Source organism: Marmota monax, unplaced genomic scaffold, assembly GCF_021218885.2.
Source record: "Marmota monax isolate L192 unplaced genomic scaffold, Marmota_monax_Labrador192_F-V1.1 WCK01_AAM20220418_F8-fsc00376, whole genome shotgun sequence".
NCBI lineage: Eukaryota > Metazoa > Chordata > Mammalia > Rodentia > Sciuridae > Marmota > Marmota monax.
In genome coordinates this window covers 85,729-96,242 of record NW_026692651.1, presented here as the reverse complement: position 1 = coordinate 96,242, position 10,514 = coordinate 85,729, and the positions used below count along the sequence as shown (strand labels likewise).

The following is a 10,514-nucleotide window of genomic DNA, read 5'->3' as shown; positions in this document are numbered from 1 at the left end:
GAAGAGGGAGAAGGGCTGTCTTTGCTTCACCTGGGGGTCACTCATGGGGTCACAGCAATGCTGGAAGCAAGTCTCCTGAGCATGTTCGTGTTTCCCTGTGACACACACAATGAGCTGTAGATGCCAGAGGGAGGACACTGTGTTTCAAGGGCACTGAGGTGCTCTGCTGCACCCTGGGGGGACATGGCCCTCTCTTGAGTCACTTGTGTAATGTTAGAAAGAGACCCTGAGACCCTAGATTATCAGTCTGTACTAGGAGGAAATAAGAAGAGTAGGACCTCAGAGGCTCTGGGGAAGGCAGAGCATGGTCAACAATTCCTGGGTGCTTCTGGTGTCTAAGGATGGCTGTGTGTTTCTCTATTAGCACTAATAACAATTCCCAGTGTTAAACATACACCAGACTCTTCTATGAAGCTCAAGCAACTGCCTAAATAAGGTGTTGTGTGTGTGGTGCAGACCATGTTCTCACATTTACATCTTAAATCATTTAGAGTTGATTTTTGAGTACCATGAAAGACAGAGGTCAGATTTAATTCTTTTGTATATGTGTATTTCTAATTTCCTAGCACCATGTATGAAGTCGTGGTCCTTTGCTGAATGTGTGTTATTGGCAACATTGTTAAAAAATAATTTAGTTGTCATTTCACGGATTTATTTCTATGGATTTGTGGTATATTTTAATGTCAGACAGTGTAGATATCTCTAATTTTGCTCCTTTTTCTCGGGATTAGGTTTGTTATTCAGGATCTTCTGTGATTCCATACTGTTTTAGAATTTTTTTCTATTTATGAAGATGAAGAAGATCTTGAGTATTTTGATGGGGTTTGCATTGAGTAGTAAGATTTTAACAATATTCATTATTTCAATCCATGAGCATAGGAGAATTTTCAATCTAGATTTTTTAATCTCCTGATTAAAATTTTTTCTAGATATCTTTTGAAGCCATTAAAATATACTGACTTCTTGATTTATATTTTTAGAAAGCTATTACTCTGTAGAAATTATATTTGTTTTGTGTATTTATTCTGTATCCTGTTACTTCTTGATTTCATTTATTATTTCAATAGTTTTTGGTGGAGTTTTTAGATTTTTTTCTGTATAAAATTATATCATCATTATCATACAGTGATAACTGATCTCCTTCTCCTCAATTTGCATGATTCTTATTGGTTTCTACTATTTAATTCTCTGGATAGATCTTAAAGTAGTGTATTAAAGAAAAGTCATGAGAGTGGTCATCCTGGTCTTCTTCTATATCTTAGAGTAAAGCTTTCAGATTTCCCCATTCAGTATGATGTTAGTTGAAGGTTTGTCACATATGAACATTATTGGGTTGAAATACATACTTTCTACCCGTAATTTGTGAGCTTTATTTTTATTACGAAGAGATGTGAGTTTGTCAAGTAATTTTATATGCCTTTAAAATAATTATATAACATTTATCTTTTCTTTAAATGTGACATATCACATTCATTCTGTATATGTGTAGATGTGTTGAACACAATAGTAAATGATGTTCCCTGGGACGGATTCCATTTGATCATAGTTTAAATGTGTTCTTGAGTTTGGTTTGCCAGTATTATATTGAGGAATTTTGCATCTCTGTAATTTTGTATTTCTGTAATTTTATTTCTGTTTTTGTGGTGTCTCTTCCATGATTCAATATTAGAATAATAAAATATTTATATTATGTTCAAAATTTTATGACTTTCTGTGTCTCAGTGGTTGCTTTTTCTGACCAGTGTTAAATGAGAAAGTTGCTGAAGTTCAATTTTTCCAGCCCTACAAGCTAACTTGTGACCTCCACAAGCTGGGTTCCTGCCCTGGTGTTCCACTTGAAAATGGGGGAAAGGCTGGGCAGGTTGGCACGAGCCTGTAATTTCAGTGTGAGGCTGAGGCAGGAGGATCATAAGTTCATGGCAAACCTGGGCAACTAAGCATGGACCTGAGCAACTTAGCAAGACCCTGTCTCAAGAGTACCAGTGGCAGGAGGTCCATAGCACCTAGGGGAGCTGTTCTTGTGCCCCAGGACCTCTGGCAGGATCCAAAGCCAAAGAGTGATAGACATCTTCTAAATGTCCCAAATCTCAATGAAATCCAAACCAAGATTCAGCAAGAATTTCATTCAGTTTGGCATGGTTTACTACAAAGAACTCTAATGTGAGCTCACAAACTGTGGCCTGCCGGTGTATCCTGAGGCAAGCAATGTGGTTTAGTATTTTGAATAATATTTTTGATTGAATTTTTCTTTCTATTCATTATATTTTCAAGTTTATTAATTATATTTTATCTTAATTTTTTTGTCTTCCAAATTAGTTATTTCTTTTTTAATATTTTGAAATTTTTCTTAATTTACTCAAGATTGTAAGTGTCTTTTTCAATTATTAAACATCTGCAGCAGTTTATACATTTAAGTTATACTTAACATAATTTTCTTTTTTTCTTTGAAACCCCAAGTTTGTTAACTTACAATGTTAGCTTCAATTTTTGTTTTATATTTCTCCTTGGATACTTCATACATAACATTTAAGTTCTATTTCACAACAATATCACCAAATATTACATTTTTCTTTAAAAAATGATTTTTTATCAATTCTGATTATAATACTCTATCATGTGTGGCTTTGTCCTGGGGACTTAAGCACTTAGCCCTTTTTGTCCACCCAGGGACACCAATTGCCGGGTTTTGTTCGCGACTAAAACACTCATGGGTCACTCCAGGAGAATTGGGCTAACTGGGCTTGCGAAATTACCACACAAGAGACACAAATACCTTTTTCATTGGGGTCACTCTGATGGCTCCTCTGACCTTCAGGGTCTGCAGAAGGGGAGAGAGAGAGAGAGAGAGAGAGAGAGAGAGAGAGAGAGAGAGAGCACACGCTGACCACTTTTATTGAGAAGAAGCTATTCAAATGAAGCAAGGGGTCAAGTTTCAGAGGTCTGAGTCTAGCTTCATGATGTCCACTGTCAGCAGGTTGACTCACATCTGGGTAGGCCACAACCAAGGGCACAGTAAGATAAGGGGTCACACAAAGGTATTTCCATGGAACATTCTATCCCAAACAGGGCAAGGGGTTATATTACAAAGAAACATGTGAGCATAGCTCCAACCATGGGGCTGTAGCAAGACACTGTCCCTGGAACCCAAGAAGGGCGGGGTGGTCTGGCTTGGCTGCTGCAGGATGCCTCAATCACACAGCCAGGGAGTGACTCAGTCACATGCAAGGTTGGTCTCCCACAATCATGCTGTTTTTGACTTTCTTCTCACATTTCCTTCAACTTTTTTACGTTTAATTATAATGTTGCCTACCCTGAAGTATCTTATACTTAAAAGGAGAATGTTTTTATTCAGAGCCATCAAGGTCTATATTCAGAATTGTTTTTTGAGATGAGTTTGTGCCTCATACACTTGCTATGTTATGGATGATTCCCAGGATAATTGATGGACTCCACCAAAAACTGTTAAAAATAATAAACAAATTCAAGAAGAAATAGGATACAAAATAAATACACAAAACAGGTATCAACTCTACAGGGAAATACCAAAATTGCTACAAAATAAATCAAGAAGTCAATATATTTTAATGGCTTTAAAATATGTCTTAAAATAAATTTAACTGTCTGCTTAACCTCTTTGTCTTTATCTTCTACTTTGTCATTAAGCATACCAACCCTCATATTAAAATGTGTTTCTGTCTGATGTAATTTTTTTTTGAATTTTCCAATCTCTGTTTTTAGATTTGGAATAATACTTTCAATTGAGGTCAGACAGGTAACAGAGCTTATTTTGACTTTCTCCTGTCTCTGTTCTGTCTTCACAACGGTTACAGGGTGGGTTGCAGCACACACTCAGTGAAACTGATGTCATGAGTAATAAACCATGCCCTCTTGTAACCTTCAGAACATATAATCACTAAACCAATTGATCAGTGTTCATGGCAATGAATTTAAACAGTCAAGTGAAACAGTTAAAGGAGTAGGGAATTTATTCACTGAAAACAAGGGAAACATTTAATTCATTTTATTTTATTTTCATTCTTTCTTTTTTTAATTTTTTATTGTTGGTTGTTCAAAACAGTACATAGTTCTTGATATATCATATTTCACACTTTGATTCAAGTGGGTTATTAACTCCCATTTTTACCCCGTATACAGATTGCAGAATCACATCAGTTACACATCCATTCATTTACATATTGCCATACTAGTGTCTGTTGTATTCTGCTGCCTTTCCTATCCTCTACTATCGCCCCTCCCCTCCCCTCCTCTCCCCTCTTCTCTCTCTACCCTCTCTATTGTCATTCATTTCTCCCCCTTGTATTATTTTCCCCTTTCCCCTCACTTCCTCTTGTATGTAATTTTGTATAACCCTGAGGGTCTCCTTCCATTTCCATGCAGTTTCCCTTCTCTCTCCCTTTCCCTCCCACCTTTCATTCTTTCAACTTTGCCACATCTTGGGAATGGCCACTAATTACTGTGAGGAACAATGTCCTAGAGACAGTTTCTTCTAATCACTTTCCTTCTTTATGGAAAAAGAAAAGTTGTTGCCCTTTTTCTTCCAAGCTGCTATTGTCTGTGCCATCCTCTATTTAAATACAGAGTTACTCAGGGCTGAGAAAAGTCCCAAGGTAGGTACCTCTATGGGTGACACCAGGCCTGGACCCTGCTTTGCTCAGCTCTGTCACTGACCTGCTTCCTCACTGGTAGTCTTCTGACTTTCTGAGATAGAAAGTAGATACGAAAATAGAATAAATAAAACTAGAAAAGGCTCAGAAGGCATAAGAGTTCTCAGACTTGAAGGGGATTGAAGCTATGTGCAATTGTGGAGCAGAATATATTAAAAACACACAAATTATTAACCTCAAGAATATCGTGTTTGTGTTGTAGAATTTTCATGCTACAGCACACACACACACACACACACACACTCACACACATCTGTTTTCACTAATGTTGCAGAAATCTCTTAGCACATTTTCATTTCCCACACACAGCAGTGAACTTAAAACACCTCATATTGAGAGGTGTGAAGTGTGGTGGAGGATTGTTTAGTGAAGCATCACTGTCAAGCAAGCCTAGTGATTAACCATCACACATTTCTTCACTTTACATGTGCTCCTAAGAATCACAATCAGTCATAGTAAAACTATAGCTAGTTAGAACTGAAATGCTCAAGTTTCTTTATGTAAGATAACTTGATGTAACAGCTGAGGTGTTCTTGAGCCCAAATCTGACAATTCCAGAGGGAGGCAGGAGCAGGGCAGATTCTCCCTCAGCAGATGAGGTAGTTTGGGGCCTTAACCTGGACAATGGTGGCTTTTGGAAAATACCTGTGCAAAAATGGCCATTGTTTCAGTGAGATGAAAGAGGGGTCTCAGTGAAGTACTCTAAACATTTAATAAGTTAGGAATTGCATTTACATTTTATTTTCAACATTTCAAAATCCAATTGATTTAAGCTTTAGTGCAGAAAATAATATTAGAAAACAAGGACACAAATGTCTTGGTAAAAATTTCCCTAAACTATAAAAAAGGCAATGAATGAAATACCAATATAAATGAAGAAAGATAAAAATCACATAGAAGAAGAAAGTATGTTAAACAATATTAAATGCTTTTAATTAGGGATTTGTGTTGTTCATATAAAAGCCCAAGGCTAAGTATGAAGGCTAAAATATCAAATAAGCTAAAGGATATTTAAATATAGGTATAAGCTCAAGAGTTAATTCCTATTATCAGGGAAGGAGTCCTATTAATTTACATACTCTTTAGAAAAATAAAACTACATAAATTTAAATAGAATCATAAATATTTTATTTTAGTGTGGAAGAATTTCCAAATGATCCTGAATTCAAAATAATAGATTTGTGATGAAAATGTAAATCACATGCTCACTAGGGCCTTACCATCTTAGTTCTGAATTCCAGAGAGCAGATACAGAGGTTATTTATTGGTGGTGTGATGAGTTAGGTAAAAATCACCCCTGCATGTGGTGGTGGGGTGGGAGGACATTCCCCATCCCTGCTTGGAAGCTCTGTCAATATAGAGTTTGGAAAGAGATGGGTTGCTCTCATAAAAAATGCACTCATGGCAAGAATGAAGGAATTATTTACACAGATATTTTTCTCAGTGTTTAGATAAGAAAAACTTGAATAGAAAATACATTTAAAATAGGATTAAAATCATTACCCAAAGTCTGGCACTAAAATAGAGTAGTATGAATCTCTGAATCACACTCAAGGATTAATACTTAGAAGGAGTGTAAAGACGTGAGGCTGCATGCACAACTGTAATGCTCTTGAAGTCAGGATTCTAATCCATATCTGGCATATTTTATGAAAAACAGCGATGTGTATTTAGACATCATGTCTAATAAAATGTATTATGAAAAGAAGAAATCAAGCCTCCATTGTAAATATTTTATTGATGTTACAGTGTGATTAGAGTTATTTTATTGCTTCTTTTTAATGTGTCTTTATTTGTAGTATTCACAAAATTCATTTATAAAGAAAGCATATAATGTTTTAAGAATATAATTCAATACAATTTTTTTAAAGTAAACACATAACATCATTAACCTGAATTTATTTTTTCCTTATGTATGAAGAACCAGAACCTGTAGGTATCATTTGAAAAGACAAATCCCAACAGATAATCTGCAAGCTCTTGTTCAGTGCCGAAGTCCAGTGCCAGAATCCAGTGCCAGAGTCAGCCTAAGTAAGTGGTCACCTGAGACTCGGGGGATGGGTAACAAGGAGGAGGCTGGGAACTCCTAATGCAACTTGTTGCGGGGTCAGTCCTGGGACTTGGTGGGTGCCCCAGCTGAGGGGCGAGTTCAGCTGTGGGCCTGGGGCCTCTGCTCCTGCCCCCTTGCCCTCCCTACTGGGCTCTCAGGCTGCACCCTGCTCAGCGCTTGGCTTCCAGTCCTCCCTGCAGCATCACCTGTCCATCTCTGCTTCTTGCCCCCTTTACCGCCATCTGCAGTTATGACAGCTAGCCTTGTTTGCTTACATAGAACACATTGTTTGAAAAAATGGGACCCTTACGATTTATTTGTTCATTGATGTACTTTCTCCACGGACTTCTGAGCTGCACCAAAGCAAGAATTTCATCTCTTGTTCACAGTATGTCCACCCATCAGAGCAAAGCAACAGGCTCATGAGAATCAATTACTGAAGAACAGTGATGGGTTTCTAGACTGTTCCATAAGATTTTACACTATTTGGCCACATTTGAAGGCTAATTTCCAAATGAAAAATGCCAAGTCCCTTTCACGTAAGGCAAGTTTTGTGTCCTGTGCCTCTCATGTTCCTGATTTCTTTGGAAGATATTTACATTTCTGGGAAGACAAAAAAAAAAAAATCAGTATTCTGGTGTTTAGATCTGTGTCCCAGTTAGTGTATTTAACCAATGCCTCTGCTAAACATTTTCCACCTTGCCAAGTAGAAAATGTTCAAATAATACCAATTTCATAAACATCTCACTTGGTCCCCCCCCCTTTCTATCCCCCTGTCCCCATTCATATTTCTCTCTTCTCTTCTCTTCTCTTCTCTTCTCTTCTCTTCTCTTCTCTTCTCTTCTCTTCTCTTCTCTTCTCTCTCTCTCTCTCTCTCTCTCTCTCTCTCTCTCTCTCTCTCTCTCTCTCTCTCTTTTGGTACTGGGGATTGGATCCAGGTGCAATAAACCACTGAACCACATTCCCAGCCCTTTTTTATTTTTTTGTGTGGAGACAGGGACTCACTGGGTTGCTTAACACTCAAAAATTTGCTGAGGCTGGATTTGAACTCACCATCATCCTGCCTCAGCCCCCTGAGCTCTTGGATTACAAGCATGTGTCCCTGCCCCTGGTCCATCTCTGTTTTCAGGGATTGTAATATCTTGATATTTATACTTTATTCCTAGTTGGTTTTTTGGGAATTGTGATGATGGACATATATATGGTAGAATAAGGCAGCAGTTATAGTGATTTCAGTTTCACCAGTTCTGGGAATGTCAGCACTTAGTTCTGGAAGGACCTTGTCACCCCCTCTCTTCTGGAACAGAATGCTCTGTGGCAATGGTTGTTGTAGCCATTTATCAGGTAAGAACAGTGATGGGGTTGCTGTGCTTGGTTCTTTAATTTAAGTTACTTGAGGCCAAGGAAGTGGTGCCCAACCCATTTTAAGCTCCTTAAACATTGGTATCTCTTCTATGCCAAGGTACTGCTTTAATCACTCAGAGAATGGTACTGAAGTTTACACTGGGGGCACAGGACTATTGATTCTGGGATAATCTATAGCCCATGCATTTCTATTAATATCACCAAATAATGCTAAATAATATCTGCTTCTTTTGTAGAAAAACATAGATAAATGAAAGTTAAACTTTTTCCACCTTTAATTCCATGTATAAACATGGCTGAGTGTATAATCTGGAAGGAGCGTGTAAGTATTCTAAGGTGACCATGTAAGGTTTTCAACTGGGAATGCAAGGGCTGCATATTTTATAGAACAGTTACAAGAGGTGTTGCAAAACCACCTTGGTTTAAACAGACATTATAAGAAAGTCATTGCATCCCATTGTCCTCTCCAAATAAATGGCAGTAAGGTCTTTCTACAAATTTTGTACACAAAATCTTGCTTAGCATTATGTTCGAGCCCTAATGCCAAAAACCACAGGGAGGACCAACCAGAGCTACCCTGTCAGCTTCATCCTGCTCGGGATCTCTGAGTGGCCCCATCTGGAAAAGACACTCTTCTGGGCTGTGATCCTCTTTTTCACCATGACCACTGCAACTCCAGCATCGTACTGCTGTCCTTCATGGACCCCCATCTCCACACACCCATGTACCTCTTTCTTGGCAATCTTTCCTTCTTGGATCTCTGCTTAACCACAGCCTCTGTGCCCCAGATGTTGCCCCACTTGTGGGGGCCGGACAAGAGCATCACCTACACAGGGTGTGTCATCCAACTGGGCGTGTTCCTCTGGGCTGGAGCCACAGAAGGCGTGCTGCTGGTGGAGATGGCCTTTGACTGCTATATTGCTGTCTGCCAGCCCCTGCGCTACACTTTCCTCATGCACTGTCCACTCTGTTGGAAGCTGGTTTTCCTAGTCTGGCTCTCTGGTCTGATAGTGTCTCTGTTCCAATCTTCCACCACCTTCCAGCTGCCCTTCTGCCCCCATCACCTCCTGAATGGCTTTCTGTGTGAGGTGCCTGTCCTCATGCACCTGGCCTGTGTAGACACCACTGCCAATGAGTGGCAGATGACCATCACGGCTGTCATCTTCACCATGGTCCCTTTGGGGCTGATCCTGGCTTCCTATGGGTGCATAGCTCAGGCTGTGAGGAGCATGAAATCAGAGGAGGGAAAGAAGAAAGCCATTTGACCTGCTCCTCCCACCTCCTCGTGGTCTTCATGTTTTATGGGACAGTGACCATGGTGTACACTGACCCTAAAAGCAACTTTGATTCAAATAATGGCAAGTTTTTCACCTTCTTCTACACTGTGGTCACACCCCTGTTGAACCCTATCATCTACACCCTGAGGAACCAAGAGGAACAGGATGCTTGGCTGAGATAGCTGGGAAAGTGGTTGAGCCCAAGGCAAAGCAAATAGTAAAGGATTTGAATTAAAAAGGAAGCTTATTAATGACATGCACACAGTCTCCTAAATGGAGTCTCTAGGCAAAAGAGGTGTAAACCCTTTTACAAACATACTATTTATATTTTAAACTACAATTGATCACACCATTTCTGTTTATTGTGACAAAACTGTGGATGTTTAGTAATAGCTATTAGGTTTAAGGCTATATAGCCTTTGTTTTGGGTGCTGTTAATATTGATCTCCTTCTTAAAGGTGAGATACTGAAGACTTTAGGGGACAATAGAAGTCTATAGGGTAGAAACTGTGCTGCCTCAGATCCACATTATGAGAAGCCCCATGAACAACATGAAAAAACAAGGGAACAAAGTGCCCGAGAGAAAGAAAGATGCTAGAACAACAGAATCCACCGATGACACAGTGGAAGAAATATCAGAGAAGTTCAGAATGTGCGTAGTTAAGTTGATGTGTCACATAAAGTATGATGGAAAGAGTGAAATCAGAGACAAATTTCAGGAGGTAAAATACCACTTCAATAAAGAGAGATTTATGAAATGAAATCAAGAAAATATGTATGTGATTTGTATAAATGAATTCATTCATCTACCTCCCTGTCACCTGCAATGTATTTGGTACTTGGTCCCTGTTGCCTTAATCTGGATATATTTCTCTTTCATCTCTCAACTCTGTGCAGATAAGTTTGTGAATTTTGTGTATGGTAAGTAAAAGTGAATTGAAAAGAAAAATTTTAACCCACAAGAGGCAGCATGAAGAACTATCACATGCGGTACTTGCAAACACTGTTCAGATCTCCACCACACTCCAAGTACACTATCAGTGAAGAATAGAAATCATCACAAAAACTACAGTGTTTACAAGACTTCTGTGTGCCAGTTATTCTCTGCAGAATTAACTTTCTGGTAGATGATAATCT

At 38.8% G+C, this 10,514-nt stretch overlaps 1 pseudogene; it reads left to right on the top strand.

The window, feature by feature from the left end:
* Positions 1-8,798: 8,798 nt before the first annotated feature.
* On the top strand, positions 8,799-9,559 carry LOC124093838 (olfactory receptor 2C1-like; annotated as a pseudogene).
* Positions 9,560-10,514: the final 955 nt, after the last annotated feature.